A 17,560-nucleotide genomic window follows, 5' to 3' on the forward strand; every position below is an offset into this window, starting at 1 on the left:
ACATCTATGGGTTCATTACAATGCAGTGACTATAAAAAACACATCACTTAAACTTTTAGAACATAATTATATCACACAACAGTGATGAATTTGCTAGTCTTCACCATGTTAAAACATAAAAAACATAAATAATAAAAATAATAAAAAGAAAAATGAAGAACAAGCATTACCAGTGACAAATCATGTTATAGAGAATGTTAGGAAATGTTATTATACACATAATAGATAATGTTGGAGAAGTGTACACTTGGTTCCTAATGCCCTCAATAAAAATGTTTCATGTTGGTAATGACACACATTTTATTTTGTATGAACGTGCAGTTTTTCATTGTTTGATCATGTTAGGTAACACATGAACTACCACAATACTGTATTTATAAGTTTAAAATAACAAAGAGTTAGTATTCTTAAATAAATGTGCTGTTCGTTTATTCAGTCATGTTACTAATCCATTACCATATACTGCATGTACATTAGTGTGTGCAAGTAAACATAACTAATTAAGCTGTTGAGATGCATTAGAACACAAGTTAACATAACACAAAGATTAAATAATGCTTAACAGATGGTGTTCATCGTTAATTCATGTTCAATAATACAAACGTTGTAAAGTTTTACTAATGTATAAACTACATGAGAATCATTTATTAAGTTTAATATGTAAAATAATGCCAAATTTATGAGTTCATTAAAAATGTCCAACATACTGAATATTCTTACTTACCAGAAATGATAAAACAGTCAAACCAGGTTAGTTGCTGTATAACCTCACACAAACAGAATCAAATCAACATTAATGATATCTGAAATACATCAGTGTTCTTCGTTACAGTGACGATATGCTGACCAAATGCTGACTGTGGACAAGAGGATGAGTATGGAGGGGAAACTGTGGGATAATGGGAAGGCTGTGAGAGGTATTGTTTTCATGAAGTAAATCAGTTGAGCTTGACTAATGTGAACTGTCAGAACTGACACTAAACTACACTTAAAACATTAATTAGATACAAAATGACAAACCTGCAAGCAAAAAATAAAGAGTTTTTTCTCTGGACTGACTTCTCTATTCTGTGGATTAGTTTTCTGCTGAGCGAGTGTAGGTTAAAGTGGTTATAAATGTGTAAAGTCAGTTCCTCCCTAATACACAAAGAAAACACAGCATTATGAACAACATGCCTTTTTAGCACTTGAAAACTGTGGCGACAATATAGTTCTTGTCAATATAGTTTATTTTAAATAATATATTTGAAGTTTTTCATTTAAAAAATATAATTTGCTTGGGAAAAAAAAAGGAATGCGAGTGTTTCCTGGAGAACTTTCAAAACATTTATGGAATTATGGTTAATACATAATGTGACAACTTAGTTATTTTGCAGTATTTGTCTTGTGTGAGACTTATTCATTAGTAATAGGTGTCATATAAACATGTCCATTTTATTGTTAAAGTTAGATGTGAAACTCACCTTGTAGGAGGAAAACAGAGGATGGTTTTCTATTTAGTTTCCATTTCTTTATTAGCTCAGTCCTGTGTGAAAACACAAATGTATTTTACATCAATAAATTGCTACAGTATTTAACAGACTTTAATCAAGTGCAGTTTTACCATCAACAAACTGAACAGCTAATGTAATGTCTATAGGAAAATGAAAGAAGTGTGAGACTCACCAGAAGTGAAAAGTATAAAAAAAAAAAGGTTGCCAATAAATTTCCTGATTCACTGGTCTCGATTGAAGATCGTTCATATTTTGTTTGTCTGAACCACAAGTTCAGGATTTCTGCTATTTGAGACATTAATGGACAAAGCAGATTACAGACCACATTTGAAATGTTGTTTTGGTCATTCTAAAATGCTTTAGCCAAAACCTTCAAAGTGGTTGAGTGTTATTCCCTCTGAGAACTGTCTTGAGCTACTCACGCCTCCACTGTGCTTTGATTGTGTTTCAGTTTTGTTTTATGAGTTTCAGGTTATTTATTATAAAAAAGGCCCACAGTGTATTCTCCTACCGCAGCAAATTATGTTTTTTTATTTTGATATTTGGCACCAGTTTATCAGGAAACAAAAACAGCTAAATTCACTAAAGTTTTATGCAATATTCCAGTCTGGTGTATAAATCTAAATTTGCGTCTTTGGATGGGATTATGTAGTTATTGATTTTTTCCTGTTTAACTAGTATAACACTGAGTTTGAATTATATGTTGTCATCAGTGCAATTATTGTAAAATGTTGGTATTCATTCTGATGAGCTTTTTTATGGTACATAAGAGGCATAAAACAAGTTTATAATTTATAATTCATGTTTATTTTTTAATGCACCCATTATAAATGAACTTTTAAAGCAATCTTAATTATAACGTTTTTACTCATGTTCTCAGTCTAAGAAAGAGTTGTAAATGCAATGTGCAAAAAATACACATTCCACATGTACACTTTGTAAGACGCCAGGTTTTGTTCCAAATAAACGAAGAGGAGATTGTATAACTTGTTGTGTTGTGTAGTGTACTGTAAAATAAAATTTGCCCTTTTTGTCTTGTTGTTTTGACGTTTTTGACATGCAATGTGATATTTTCAACTGATCATTGTGTTGAGACAAGAGATACAGTACTGTAATTGTTTTTAAAGCATACTTAAATTACTTACGTGATCTTCCATTGTATCAGTTTTTCAACTTCTCTTGGAATATTTACAATATTTGAGTGTAGCAATAAAAAGAGAATACATACAAGGAACTGAAAGCTATTTATTGCCCTCACACCCAAGCTGAATATTTTCCTCACAATAGCAAACAGCGAGAACACACACTGCATAAGAATGATTTTGATTTTAGCGAACTGAAAACTTTTGCAAAGGCTACACAAGTCACTGGCACAATGCACTGTAAAAATGGATATAGCAAAAAGTCATGACAACAAATGTTTTTATTTTACTTTAACTTATTTTAAGTTAATCAGGTTTCAACTAATTCTTTAAGCTATTTAAACATTTGATTAATATTATACTCAGTTTGACTAATTTAAGTGGAGACGACAAGAAAAGTTGATTTGATTCAACTAAATATTTAAGGCAGTAATATTTTTTACTATACAATAATATTTAATATTTATTTTTTTACTTTACAATATTTTTTATATTTGTGTTGAATATAATATCTACATCTGGTAATGTGAGACTAACGATTAAATTAATTCCTTTCTTTGCATGACATGTTGACTTTACAGTACATAATATCTCTTTAATACATTTAAATGCTTCATCCTTTTCATTTAGTAAACATTTATCAGATCGTTACATATAAATCAGTTTACACGCTTTACAAAGACACCCTAAGTTGGAGATTGTTACCTTAGTTAAGTCACATTTGCTATTTGCAATAAAAACAGCAAATAATGCATAAAATGTATAGATTATAGACATAAAGCATCGACCAAAAATAAACTCATTGTGATGTATAGAGATCAATGAGACAAGAAAAAAAGCCTGAACATTGTGAATATTCAAGGTCGACACTCTAAAGCACTTAATACAATATCATTGTTTTCCTGATCAAACACAGTCATGCTGATGCTCTCTATGGACTATGGTGTTTATGGACCTTTGCATAAAGCTGAGAGTCTTCTTTAAACAGCTCTTCCTCTGATTGCTTTTGTTTAGTAAGCTCATCTGCTCTCACAATCACCTGTGCTTCTGTTGATCTTGAAGACTCTCTCACTAAACTCTCTGCTGCTCCAGAACAGCGCTGGACCACTGCATAGTCAACATGAAGACAAGAGACGCTCTCCACCTCCTGGGACCTTAATTTAGAATTTGAGAAGTCAATGGAGGAATAAATGATAGACTCTTGATTTGCTGTAGCAGCTCCAGCAGATGACATCATGACGTTATTTGCATAAACAGAGTCGTCTTGATTCTCCTATGGAAGAGCAGAAGGGATTGATTGTGTCTATTAAAAACTGTTCAGCAATCATGTAGTGTTTAATAACTAGTCTGGTTGGTAAAATGTGTATTTAGGTTAATTTGCAACTTCACGATTTTTTAAATATGCTGTGTTTATGAGCGTCTGTGTGTTTTTATGTGTCTGTTGTAACTCACTTCATCTGTAATTTCACCACTTTTCTTAGCACCTTCATCTTGGATAGTTGGTCGAAGTTTCCTATTGTTTTTTCTAATGACAAAATACATACATTTTAAAATAGTTCACATTTTATTTGAGTAAAACCAATGAAGCAAAAGTCACTCATAAAAATACACGACCAATTGACCAATCTTTGTATGTGATGTGCAGTATATTACAAACTGGAGATTTTTGAAAGTCCCATTAATCTAAAAAGATGCAGCAGGTTTCCCCTTTAATAATTGTAAAAGGAATATAAAACCTTTTTTTTTACCTTATTCTCGCTTGTTCTACATTGGGTTATGAATTCTCTAATGATGCAAGATTGTTTGCATAAGCAAGGACATTGTGTATAATTTTCTTATTGACATAAGGCTCTTACCGGACACACTTATATGAAACGACACACAACATCACAATCACAAAAGCTCCAGCAGCAGCAGCTCCAATTAGAAGAAGGACTAGATTCAAGACTAGAACAAAGAAAAAAATGTGTTTGAATTCACTGGTTTAATTGCTCAAGTGCTAGACAGTCTTAAAGACACATATAGTTTACCAGAATATTCATATTCTTTATCATTTACTCACAGAGAAAAAAACTCTTTATCCAGTCAAGAGTTACACTCTTATGTCAAGTCAAAAACTTTGGTCCCTTTTGATCTTGTTTTAAAAACTATGCACATCAGATTGTGTATATGATTATTGTGATATTTTACCTACTTACAGTAAAGCCATGTGTTTTACCTAAGTTAGGTATTTCACTAATTTTGCTTAATTACAATTAGAAACATAATTTAAGAGCAGTCTTGTATTTTTATTTTAGTTCTTTCATATTTATTCTTATTTTAGCTGAAGTAACTTGTTTAAAGTTTGCTTATTAAAAATGCTCAATCACACTTATGCTTGTTCTTCAGTGACAAAATACATCAATTCAATTCAATTCACCTTTATTTGTATAGCGCTTTTACAATGTAGATTGTGTCAAAGCAGCTTCACATAGAAGATCATAGTAAATTGAAACAGTGTCAGTCCAGTTTTCAGTGTTTCAGTTCAGTTCAGTTTAGCTCAGTTCAGTGTGGTTTATTAATCACTACAGTGAGTCCAAACACTGAAGAGCAAATCCATCGATGCACAGCTCCACAGATCCCGAACCAGTCAAGCCAGTGGCGACAGTGGCGAGGAAAAAACCTCACTAATTGGCGAAAGTGAAGAATTGAAAAACCTCGAAAGAAAGCAGGCTCAGTTGGGCACGACCATTTCTCCTCTGGCCAAACGTCTTGTGCAGAGCTGCAGTCCTGTTATGTTTTGCTGCAGTAATCTTCAGTAATCTTCAAATTTTGAGAAGCGGCATGTAATGATTTTGCATTGTAACTACTGTTGCATCTTAATTTGAATAATACAATTGTGGAAAATATGCTTCAATTCAATTCAATTCACCTTTATTTGTATAGCGCTTTTACAATGTAGATTGTGTCAAAGCAGCTTCACATAAAAGGTCACAGTAAATAGGAACAGTGTAGTTCAGTTTTTAGTGTTTAAGTTCAGTTCAGTTTAGCTCAGTTCAGTGTGGTGAACAACTGAGAGTCCAAACACTGAAGAGCAAATCCAACGATGCGCAGCTCTACAGATCCCTAGCGCTTGCTTGTGTGTGTGTGATCTTGATTTAATCCATACAATAATCTTGCTTTAAGTTGAAATTTTTTAGCTCATTTTAAGACAGAATATAAAATGACAATTTTTAAATTAAGAGGAATTCTCCTGTTTAACTCTAAATTTACCATTTTCGCACAAAATACGGAAATCATAAGTGTTTAAAAAGCTATTATCTATTATTAGAATACCTATTTTAAGACATTGTATTTAAAGCCTAGATACTTTTTCTTACTTTAGGAAATCTTACCAAGTATAATAATCTCACTGCACTGGCAGATAATTTGACTTCCTTTAATTTGTATCTGTTTAAATCATTCATTTATTTCTCTTATTTAAATGTAGTTGTTTTTTGTTTGATTGTTTTTTTACAGTGCAGCCTGATATCATTTTTAAGTATGTACAGGTTTATTTCTTTAGTTAAATAAAAAAACAGAACCATTTTGACAAATGTTGGAAAACAGACAGTTATAGTAGCCAAAAATCTGTATACCATTCAGTGGCGACTGTCCACTGTCTGATTACCAACAAGTGTGTACCAAGTGTGTAACTGAAGAAAGAAACTTAAGTGCAGAGAAAAACTGAATATGAATATTAGCATTAGCATTGCAACTTAAGTCAAAGATGCATGATTCATGACATTTACAGACTATTTACTTTCTTTCTTAAAAGATTATTGACAGATTCTATTGATTGAATCACAGAACAGATGTGCAATGCAGTTGAAGCTGTTGACTTGTCATAGACCATATTTATTAACTGAATCTAATTTTATTTAAACAGATAAATGAAGAAAACTGAAAACTGAGACTTACATTCTTGTTGAGTGACGAAGACCAGTTGAAACAGTTGAGTTGCATTACCATGAGTGTTTTTACTGACACACAGCAGAGTGTTTGTGTGTGAGAGAGACTGATGTAGAGAGATGAAGCTCCTCAAGCTTGTGTTGCTCAATCGCTCTTCACTGATGAACGTGTTTGAAGAGTTTGAGATGAGACGTCCAGACAGACGCCATTCCACTACAGGAGAGGGATTCCCATCAACCTCACAGAAACACACAGTTAAATTCCCAATGTTACAGCTGGTGTTTGAGATCCGAGGAGCATCTGAAAAAAAGAGAGAATGATATTAAACCTCTAGATTTACGAGTGTCTTATGGAGGAGAAGAGAACAGATGGCAGTAAAAGTCCTACACTGCACATGTAACGTGATTCTGCTGTGAGCTGTTCTGTTGTTGTCCTGCAGCTGGTAGCTTATAGAGCAGGTGAAAGTGACTCTGTGGTGCCGCTGAGCAGCAGTGAAGTTCAGGTCAGAGATGATGAGCTCCTGTAGTTTCCTGCTTTCACTGAGGGGGATTCTGGCAGTGGAGCTCCATGTGAGAGTTGCTGGAGAAGAAGAGCAGAGAGTCTCAGCAGAGCAGTGCAGACTTACAGATCTGCCCTCCAACACCTCCTGCTGATCCTGCAGCTCCTGCTCATCCTCATACAGCACAACTCGAGGATTCACCGGAGACTCTGAAACACACAGATTGGTCTTAAATGACATGAAATATGGCTTGACCAAATGTCTTGTGTCAAACACAATGAACAACTGTTCTTTCAACAATAAAATGCAATATTTATCAGAGAAATTACTAATTATAGTCACATGTTTTCATTCTATACATTTCAGACAATGAGACAATTTACACTAATATTAACCAGTCATAAAGTCACTTACCGATCACATCTACTGAAACACTGTTTTTTGCAAAGGTCCATTTCAGTCCACCTTCTCCCTCAATCCTGAAGAAATACTGACCAATGTGATTTGATGTGACATCATAAAAGACAGTGGTACAGTTCTTGTCTTTTAATTGTCCAATTATATTCTCTTTATTAAAAGAGCTCTGGGTTGATGCACTGGAGTTAAACACTGGGCTGCTGCTCTTATCATGTTTGTCTTTATACCAGACTCCAGCAGCTCTCTCAGTGAGGTCTTTATCATATGTTTCATTAATCTCAAATCTGCACTTTATAATCACACAGGATTTACTGAGAGCTTGAATCTTCTCTGGCAAACTGACGCTGAAATCTCTACAGCAAACACCTACAACACACATGATGAAATTATTTCAAATACAAGCAGAAACAAACTATGAAGCTTTCTGAAAGTTAATAATTTTTTTTAAAGTAAAATCAACTTGTTGCTTTTAAGGCTTGGGTTTACTCACTGTTTTATAGCAAAGTATCTAATTGCTTTTTGTAGTGGATATGAGAAATATTCAATAAAAACTTTAATGTATGACACCATACACTTTATTGTAGTCAGATTAACTGTCACCATATTTATTTACTTTACACTAGAAAATTATATATGAATATTATATCTATAGTGTAAAAAATGAGGAGTAGGGTTTACTTGAATAAAGCTTGGAAATGTTTTTCACTCAGAAAAGGAGTAATCTTCAAAGCTTTGCCAAGTAAAAAATTACCAAAATTATTACTACATTTAATTAGAAATGCTAAGTTAAGTTTACTTGGGGAATTCTAGGTCATTTTTATTGACTTTTTGTTTGTAAAATTTACTTGAGTCGTACATTTAAATATATTACTATTTTGAGATGTATTTTTTATCCAATATTCCTAGTTATCTTTTTTAGTTATACTGAGTAAACTTTACTTCAAAATGTTAAATAAAATATGAGGATGCATTGCAACTGTTTCATAATTAAAAACACAGCCAGACATTTTCATTGAGTACTTTAATTTGAACTAAACTTCTCAATAAGCAAATTTAAAAAGTCGTTTCAGAGAGAATATTGGGGTCATCTATGAGGCATCTTTTCTCTTCTGTGGATCTCCGCAATTGTGATTAGTGGAGCAGTCTTTAAGCAAGTCTCTCGACATCCTGTCAAATACACAAAAAAGTGCAGAGTGATTAAAATACTGTACAGCGAGCTGCAATGTTATCATTGTTATCTCTTGCTTTATGATATAATAGACTGTATTGATGTTAAGACCTGTGCTCTATTGCATAAAGTGATTCAAGTTTTTAAAAGTTAGCCAAAACTTACAATTTTGGGGGATAAAAATACTAATATGTCTTTAACACTTAAAGAACCTTACATATTTACATACATGAAAAGTAATTAATATATTTTTTATGTACCTAGTAGTCCTCATTGAGCTCCTGAGATGATTCTCCCAGGTCGGAAAGCAGGCAGCGGATCACAGCATCTAACTTGTCTTCAATCTGCTGATTAAAACAAAAGTTAATTTCTGTACTCATTAACCAGTAACAGTGTAAATCTCCATCTACATACAGTATAACTGCTTATCTAATAAGTTAGGAAACAGCTAGAAATTGGGGGTGCAATATACACATTAACCTGGTGGAGTGAAAGTAGTCCAGTTTGTGCAGAAAGGTTGGCTACAGGGGGGTTGTGGTTATGTTTCTGTTCTCATCATTGATCTAAGATAAATGAAGTAAAATGTAACACATTTGCAATTTAGTTGTCAAATCAACACTTTTTTTGCCACACACACACACACGCACGCACACACACGCACGCACACACACACACGCGCGCGCGCACGCACGCACGCACACACACACACACGCACACACACACACACACGTTGAATACATTAGTATATTTATATAAATGTGTAATCCAACTTACCTTACATGAGCTTGAATGGTGAGAGCAATCTGTTGAACATATTACAAATGTTATTACTGATTTAAAATTTGATCAGTTAAATTATTTTGAACTCTTCAATTATCAGTAATAAATGTTCTCTTCTCTGTAGATTATTTTTAGAATGCAACACAGTTGTTTTAGACACAGATGTCATTTGCTAATATGCTTATGCTAATCGGATCTTTAGCAAACTCACGCAAATAACACTTCATGCATTCTCTTTAACCAACAACATTTCATACAGGAGCTTTATACCTTTCTGCAAATGAAACCAAATTGATCAATAAACAAATAATGTGACTTACCTTGTATATATCACATCAGTCTGTGTGAGGAAATCTTCGGTTGCTCTTATCTGCTCCCCCCGCCAGGTTTTAAGCATGCGCATAAACTTTCTGACTTTGTGGAGTAATTTTTTCTCACGTATGTCTTTTTTTGCATTAGCTCAATATATTACGAAACACTAAGTAAATATTACTTCGGTATATTCATTTGAATTTACTATTGTAATTTAAGCACAATAAATAAATAAAAAATATTAAGTACCTTATTGATTAAAACATAACATTTTGAAGTAAAAAGACAAAATATGATTTTAAAATATACTTTTTATGCTACGGATTATGCTATCTTTATTTACAAGCCCCAAAAATAATTTTTTACAGTTTCACAAGATACATTCAAGTTTAGACAAAAATAAATAAAGTACCAAAAAAAATAAATAAATAAATAAATAAAAATCTATGTCATATGAGCACAATTGACACAATATGACAATGTTCTCTACATGCAAATTAATAAACACACAAAGAGTTGAATTAGCAACAATTTAAGTTTGAAGGGACAGTTTGTAAAGATATTCCTTAATATCAATAAAGTTTTAAACAACTGTTTCCCAAAAACTAGAATATGAAAATAATTCTTATTGAAGGATTCTCACTGTTCACTGTTCACGTCAGTAGTTTGGTTTACTCTGCTGTCACATAATTCTTACATCAAGATACATTTATTTGGCCAGCCAATTTTGATGACCTAAAACCTCTCGATTAAACATTTGATTAAATTATTCAAAATGAAATGAGCTGACAAATCAGATTTTCTTTCGTGTTCAATGTTAAAATGATTTAAACAAATGACAAATCCTCTCACTCTTGCACACTCTTCTCTCCTCTTCTTCCTACTCCTCCAATAATTATAACATCCGATGACTTTGCTACATTTTGAGGCTGCATTTAAAGGAGCCTTAGTTTTGAAATGAGACAGCCTATGTCGCGCCGTGATAAAACAGCACCTTTCGAATGCATCCTTCGGAGGATGAAGCCTCTGAAATGAGACACAGCTAATGGCTGCACTTTTCAAAATATCTTCTTTAGTGTTCAACAGAAAAAAGAATCTCAAATAGGTTTTGAACATGTTAAAGGGTGATTAAATGAAGGCAGAGTTTTGGTTTTTGAGTGAAATATATACTTTTAAAGATTATTTAATGTTATAATTCCAAGTCTTATGAGCCTTATACCTAAAATCAGGGGTGTTGCTAGATATAAAGCTCTACTGGGGCACGCCACCCTTTCTCAAAAAAAAAAAAAAAGGAAAAAATTAATAAATAATAATAATAAAAAAGTATATATATATATATATATATATATATATATATATATATATATATATATATATATATATATATATTTGTTTTTTTAATACAAAAAATATTATAAATAAATAAAAGTATTATTGGTTTTATACAATTATTATTCTAAATAAATAACAGAAATTAATCCTAAATGTAACTGGAAAACAACGTAAAGATACAACTGGAGTGATGCTAAGACCAGGTAAGAAATCTTTTACATGAATATTAATTTCAGTTGAATAAAATTCTTTAGACAATTCTATAGAATACAAAAAAATATATTTTATAGAATCATCTGTTATCTTAGACTTGACACATGGCAGTGAATTAGGTTTTAATAATTACGTTTTACTGTACCTCCCTGACTCATCATCCCTCCTTTTTACTCGATACAAAAAATCTATCAGTTTAACATTGAAAGTAGTTAACTGAAACAAAATCGCACTGAATGGGCTACATTTCACTAGCAGAATCAGGAAGAAAAACATACCTTGCAAGAGAAAACACAGGATAATGATTTTCTCAGTAGTGCCCATCTCTTCATTAACAGACATTCAATCCTGTGGAGAAAATCACACTTGTGATTTCACATGTATAGGTATAACAACACAGTTGTTTAAGATAATGTTAATGCATTAGTTAACATGATATAACGATGAAAAACCAATTTGTTAAGCATTATTTAATTTTTGTGAATATTAACTAAACATGTTAATGTATGTGCTACTGCATTAGTTAACATGAATTAATAGTGAACAATGACTTCATTGTACATACAGTAATCTTTGTTAATGATCGATTACTTATCATAACCTAACAATGAACTAAACTTTTATTCAAATTAAATATTTGTTAATGTAAACTTGCAAATATCAGCACCACAGTCTTTGTTCATTTTAACTTACTCACATACTAATGCATACTAATTGGTAAAGCTTAGGAGACATTTACAGTATATACATTTAAGATTTCTGATCAAAGTTGCGACAAAGAAGTTTTAAATGAACACTGTTTTGGAATGTTAAAGTAGAAACTTCAGATTCAACTTGCATGTTATTTCAGTTTTCTGGACTCTTTACTAACATGATTTATCATTAACATAGCATTTGTGAAGGGAATTATAAACCTTACTATTTCAACATTATCCAATGTCTTACTAAGACTACTTGTAGACACTTTACAAAAATAACTTACCACAATTGCAATATTAACTGTTGTATTACCAGCATCTATGGGTTCATTACAAAGCAGCGCTTACAAAAATACACATAGCTTAAACTTTTGGAATATTTATTATGTTACATAACAATGCTAAATTCACCAGTCTTTACCATCTTGAAATGTAAAAAAAAGAAACCAAAAGATAAAAAGAAAAGATAAAAACAAGCTCTATTAGTGATCATGTTAGTAAAGAGTTTAAAACAATAGATAATGTTGGAGTAGTGTACACTTGGTTCCTAATTCCGTTAATAAAAATTGTTTCAGGTTAGTAAAGAGTGCACAAAGAATAATAAGATGCATTTTATTCTGTATGAATCTGCAGTTGTTTATTGTTTGTTTGTGTTAAGTAACACATTTATTACCAGATTACTCTATTAGTAAGTTTAAATTAACATAGATTTAGTAGGCGGTAAAGTGGCTCAGTGGATAGCACTGCCATCTCACAGCAAGAAAGTCATTGGTTTGAGTCTCGGCTGGGCTAGTTGGCATTTCTGTGTGGAGTTTGCATGTTTTCCTCGTATTCGTGTGGGTTTTCTCCAGGTGCTCCAGTTTTCCCCAGTCCAAAAACATGCAGTAAATTGGGTAAATAAAAATTGGCCTCAGTGTATGAGTACGTGTGTGATTGTATGGGTACTTCCCAGTACTGGGTTGTGGCTGGAAGGGCATCTGATAAGTAAAACATGTGCTGGAATAGTTAACGATCATTCCACTGTGGTGCCCATTGATAAATAAGAAATTAAGCTGAAGGAAAATGAATGAATGACAGATTTAGTATTCCTGAATAAATGTGTTGTTCATTCATTCAGTCATGTTCATCCATTAGCATATACTGTACATTAGTGTATGTGTAGGTAAACATTAACTAATTAAGCTGTTCAGAGATGCATTAGAACATAAGTTAGCATTAACAAAGATTAAGTAATGCTTAACAGATAGTGTTCATCGTTAATTCATGTTAAATAACACACACTAAAGTTTCACCCATGCACTGTCCCAACACAAATTAAGTTAACTTTTTACAAATTTAAAGTGATTAACAAAACAATTATGTTATCCCCCCAAAACTCTCAAGAATTGTGTTGATTTTGCTCATTATAAAAAAAATGTTTTAAACCAGCAGCAAAAATATTTTTGAGTGTGTATAAACTACATGAGAATCATATATTGAGTTTAATATGCCAAATTTATGAGTTCATTAAAAATAGCCAACATACTGAATATTCTTACTTACCAGAAATGATAAAACAGTCAAACCAGGTTAGTTGCCAAGATCTTTTCAGAAATAACAAGAAAAATGTGCATGTTTTAAAGCAATAATTGTGAATGATAAGAACTGCCCTGCTGCTGATGTGAGGCTGAGCAGGAGTGTGATGTGAAGAGTCACAAATACTAAAAACTGACTGAACTTCCTGTGTCGACATCAACAATGTTTAGAAAGCAAAATGCAAAAATGTGTGTCCAATAATTTATACATTACATTCAGAAAATATAATATATATTATATATATATATATATATATATATATATAATATAGGAAACAAAAAGTTTAATTTCATATCTCCCCTTTATTCTCCCATTAAATAATCTAAAGAAGTGATATTGTTTATGAATCAGCTTGAAGTGGTTTTGGAATTTGGATAGAAAAGAAATTGTAATTTTGTTTCTGTCAGCACTACTGCTATCGAAGACTGACAAAAAGCACACAGTGTAGACTGATGATAACATATGCCTCTGTTCTGGGCAAGAACTCTTTGAAGGGATTAATTAAGGGAATTAAAGGAAAGAAATGCTGACTGTGAACTAGAGTATGAGAATGGAAGAAACTGTGGGAAGGCTGTGAATGGTATTGTTTTCTTGATGTGGATCAGATGAGCTTGACTAACATGACCTGCCAGAACTGATGCTAAAAACATTATTTACATACAAAATGACAAACCTGCAAACAAAAGATAAGAGTTTTTCTCAGCACTGACTTCTCTGTTCTGTGGATTAGTTTTTTGCGAAACTTGTGTAGGTTAAAGTGGTTACAATTGTGTAAAGATTGGTAAAGTTAGTTCCCCCCTTATTCACACACACACACGTGCACACGCACGCACGCACGCATGCATGCACGCACGCACACATACACACACACACACACACACACACACGCACGCACACACGCCTTTTTAGCACTTGAAAAGCATGATGACAATATAGTTTTTGTCAATATACAGTTGAAGTCATAAGTCAGAATTATTAGCCCCCTCTTTTTTAAATATTTCCCAAATAATGTTTAACAGAGCAAGGAAATTTTCACAGTATGTCTGATATAATTTTTTCTTCTGGAGAGAGTCTTATTTGTTTTATTTCGGCTAGAATAAAAGTAGTTCTGTAATTTTTTAAAACCCATTTTAAGGTCAAAATTATTAGCCCCTTCAAGCTGTATTTTTTTCGATAGTCTACAGAACAAACCATCGTTATACAATAACTTGCCTAACAACCAAAACCTGCCTAGTTAACCCTAATTAACCTAATTAAGACTTTAAATGTCACTTTACGCTGTATAGAAGTGTCTTAATATCTAGTCAAATATTATTTACTGTCATCATAAAATAAATCAGTTATTAGAAATGAGTTATTAAAACTATTATGTTTAGAAATGTGTTAAAAAATTCTTCTCTCCATTAAACAGAAATTGAAAATAATTTGAAAAAAAATAAATTGAAAATAAATTGAAAAAAAATAATAAACAGGGGGGCTAATAATTAAGAGGGGCTAATAATTCTTCAATTGTAGTTTATTTTGAATAATATATTTGTTGTTGCTTTTTCTATTATTACTTTGTCATTGCTTGAACAAACAAAAAAAAAAAAAAAAAAAAAAAAAAGTAATGCAAATGCTTCCGAGCTTCCAAAAACGGTTTTAAAATTCATGGGGTCGCCACAGTGGAATGAACCACCAATTTATCCAGCATATGTTTTACGAAGCAGATGCCCTTCCAGCCACAACCCAACACTGGAAAACTCCCATACACTCTTGTAATTACACATACACTATACGGCCAATTTAGCTTGTTCAATTCACCTATAGCGCATGCCTTTGGACTGTGGGGGAAGCCACACGAACTTGCAAACTCCACACAGAAATGGCAACTGATCCAGCCAGGGCTTGAACCAGTGACCTTCTTGCTGTGAGGTGATCGTGCTACCCACTGTGCCACTGTGACGCCATTTATAAAATTATAGTTATTAAGTGGGAAGTGTTTTGTGTGGGAATTACTCATCAGTAATAGACATCATATAAACAGATCTGTTTTAGTGATAAAAGTAGACGAGAAAGAAAAACTCACCGTGAAGAGGAAACAGAGGATTATTTTCTATACCGTTGCCCTTTCTTTATCCACATCAGCTCAGTCCTGCGTGAAAACACACATGTATTTACATCCATAAATTGCTACAGTATTTACTGATTTTAATCAAGTGCAAGTTTAACCATCAACAAACAGAACAGTCACTCTAAAGAAATGAGAACAGGAAAATAAAAAGATTGTAAGACTTACCAGAAGTGAAAAGGGTAAAAAAATGTGGCCAATAAACTTCCCAATGAAGATTGCTCAATTTTTGTTGTCAAAAATTGAATGTATCTGTCAGCAATGAGCATATACAGTGTGCTTAAACTAAATGTTCAATGGCTAAAGGTTTTTCTAGCCACTCATGTTCACTGTCAGAAAACAAAATGTGCAATTAAGATGTGGATTTTCGACATACAAGTCTAAGTTGTACTGTACAATGTACAAGTGAAATTTAAACATTGAGACTTTAGACATTTACATTTATAAAACTTTATTCTCAGCTTTATGTGCAAAGGCCTTAGACAGCAGGTCATATTTATGATTATACCATTATCTATATTTCCATCCACCTGTTTTACGCACATTTCGGTTATCCACATTAAAAAAATGCATTATTGAAATGCCAAGAAGCACAAACGTTTTTAAAATTCACATAAAAATGTGCACAACTGAGTAGGATAAACTTTTTATTAGACAAGAGACTATGAAAACTACGATCAAAACTCATTTACCGAATAATTTCAATTATGCACATCAAACAGATCATGTGATACCAAAATTGAGCACAACGTGAAAGCATTGATGGACAAACCAGCTTACAGACCACATTGTAAAATATTTGAAATGTTATTTTGGTCATTCTAAAATGAGCCTTGAGCAGCTGCGCTCACAAAGAGCGTCTCATGCCTCCAAAAGCCACTGCGATTTGTAAAAGTCATTTATTATATAAGAAAAAAAGGCCCACGGTGTATTCTACAACTGCAGAAAATTACGTTTTTTTATTTTTATTTTGATATTTGGCACCAGTTTATCAGGAAGTGACAATTTTGTTCTCTTTAATGGAATCGTGTCTTTATTCGCAAATGTTTTATTTGATATTCTAGTTTGGCATATAAATGTAATTTGCATCTTTGGATTGAAACATATAGTTATTGTTTTAGTCCTGTGTAACAAGTATAACATCAGTTATCAAGTTGTCATCAGTGTAATTACTGTAAATTATTTATATTCATTATGATTTGTTGTGCTATACTGATTATAGGAGGCATAAAACAGGTTTTTATAATTTTTTTACAGTCTTAAGTACCTAATATTATTAAACCTGCAAATATGAGCAATCTTGATTATTACATTTTGCTCATGTTCTCAGTCTAAAAAGATTTAGTTCCAAATAAAGGAAAAACAGACTGTATAGCTTGCAGTGAGGTGTAACAAAGTAAAATGACATTTTTGTTCCAGGGTTATTTTTGGGCAAGTGTGGTTTTCTTTTTGGAAATGGCATAATTATTCATCTGATTATTGTGTTGAGAAAATAGTTAACTGTGTCTAATAATTACTCTACTGTTAGCTACTGAAAGGTGATCTTTCATGTATGTGCTTTTCATGAAAATTAATTCACTTTCCTTTGGCTTAGTCCCTCATTTATCAGGGGTCATCACAATGGAATGAACCATCAACTATTTTAGCATATGTTATGCAACAGATGCCCTTCCAGCCACAACCCAGTACTGGAAAACACCCATAGACTCTGGCATTCACACACACACTCATGCAGCCAATTTAGATCAACGCATGTCTTTGGACTGTGGGGGAAACCGGAGCACCCGGAAGAAACCTAAATATTGTCCTGACATGTCTTTCTTCATGCTTGAAAAAAAAAAAAACTAGTTCCTTTGCAGAATGATAAACTTCAGATGCAGTTGACCCTGAT

General features: G+C 32.6%; 1 long non-coding RNA gene and 1 pseudogene across 2 annotated transcripts; both read right to left on the reverse strand.

Moving 5' to 3' along the window:
* Nucleotides 1–3,445: 3,445 nt before the first annotated feature.
* Nucleotides 3,446–11,610, reverse strand: LOC130222953 (sialic acid-binding Ig-like lectin 7; annotated as a pseudogene).
* On the reverse strand, nucleotides 8,916–9,809 carry LOC130222955 (uncharacterized). 2 transcript variants are annotated; one of them, XR_008836554.1, is made up of 4 exons: nucleotides 9,750–9,809; nucleotides 9,424–9,452; nucleotides 9,130–9,212; nucleotides 8,916–8,996 (listed from the first exon to the last, which is right to left on the reverse strand). It is a non-coding gene; the product is annotated as an uncharacterized LOC130222955 (long non-coding RNA). The 2 variants fall into 2 exon arrangements; XR_008836553.1 differs by having other exon boundaries at nucleotides 8,923–8,993.
* Nucleotides 11,611–17,560: the final 5,950 nt, after the last annotated feature.

Source organism: Danio aesculapii, chromosome 4 (genome assembly GCF_903798145.1).
Source record: "Danio aesculapii chromosome 4, fDanAes4.1, whole genome shotgun sequence".
NCBI lineage: Eukaryota > Metazoa > Chordata > Actinopteri > Cypriniformes > Danionidae > Danio > Danio aesculapii.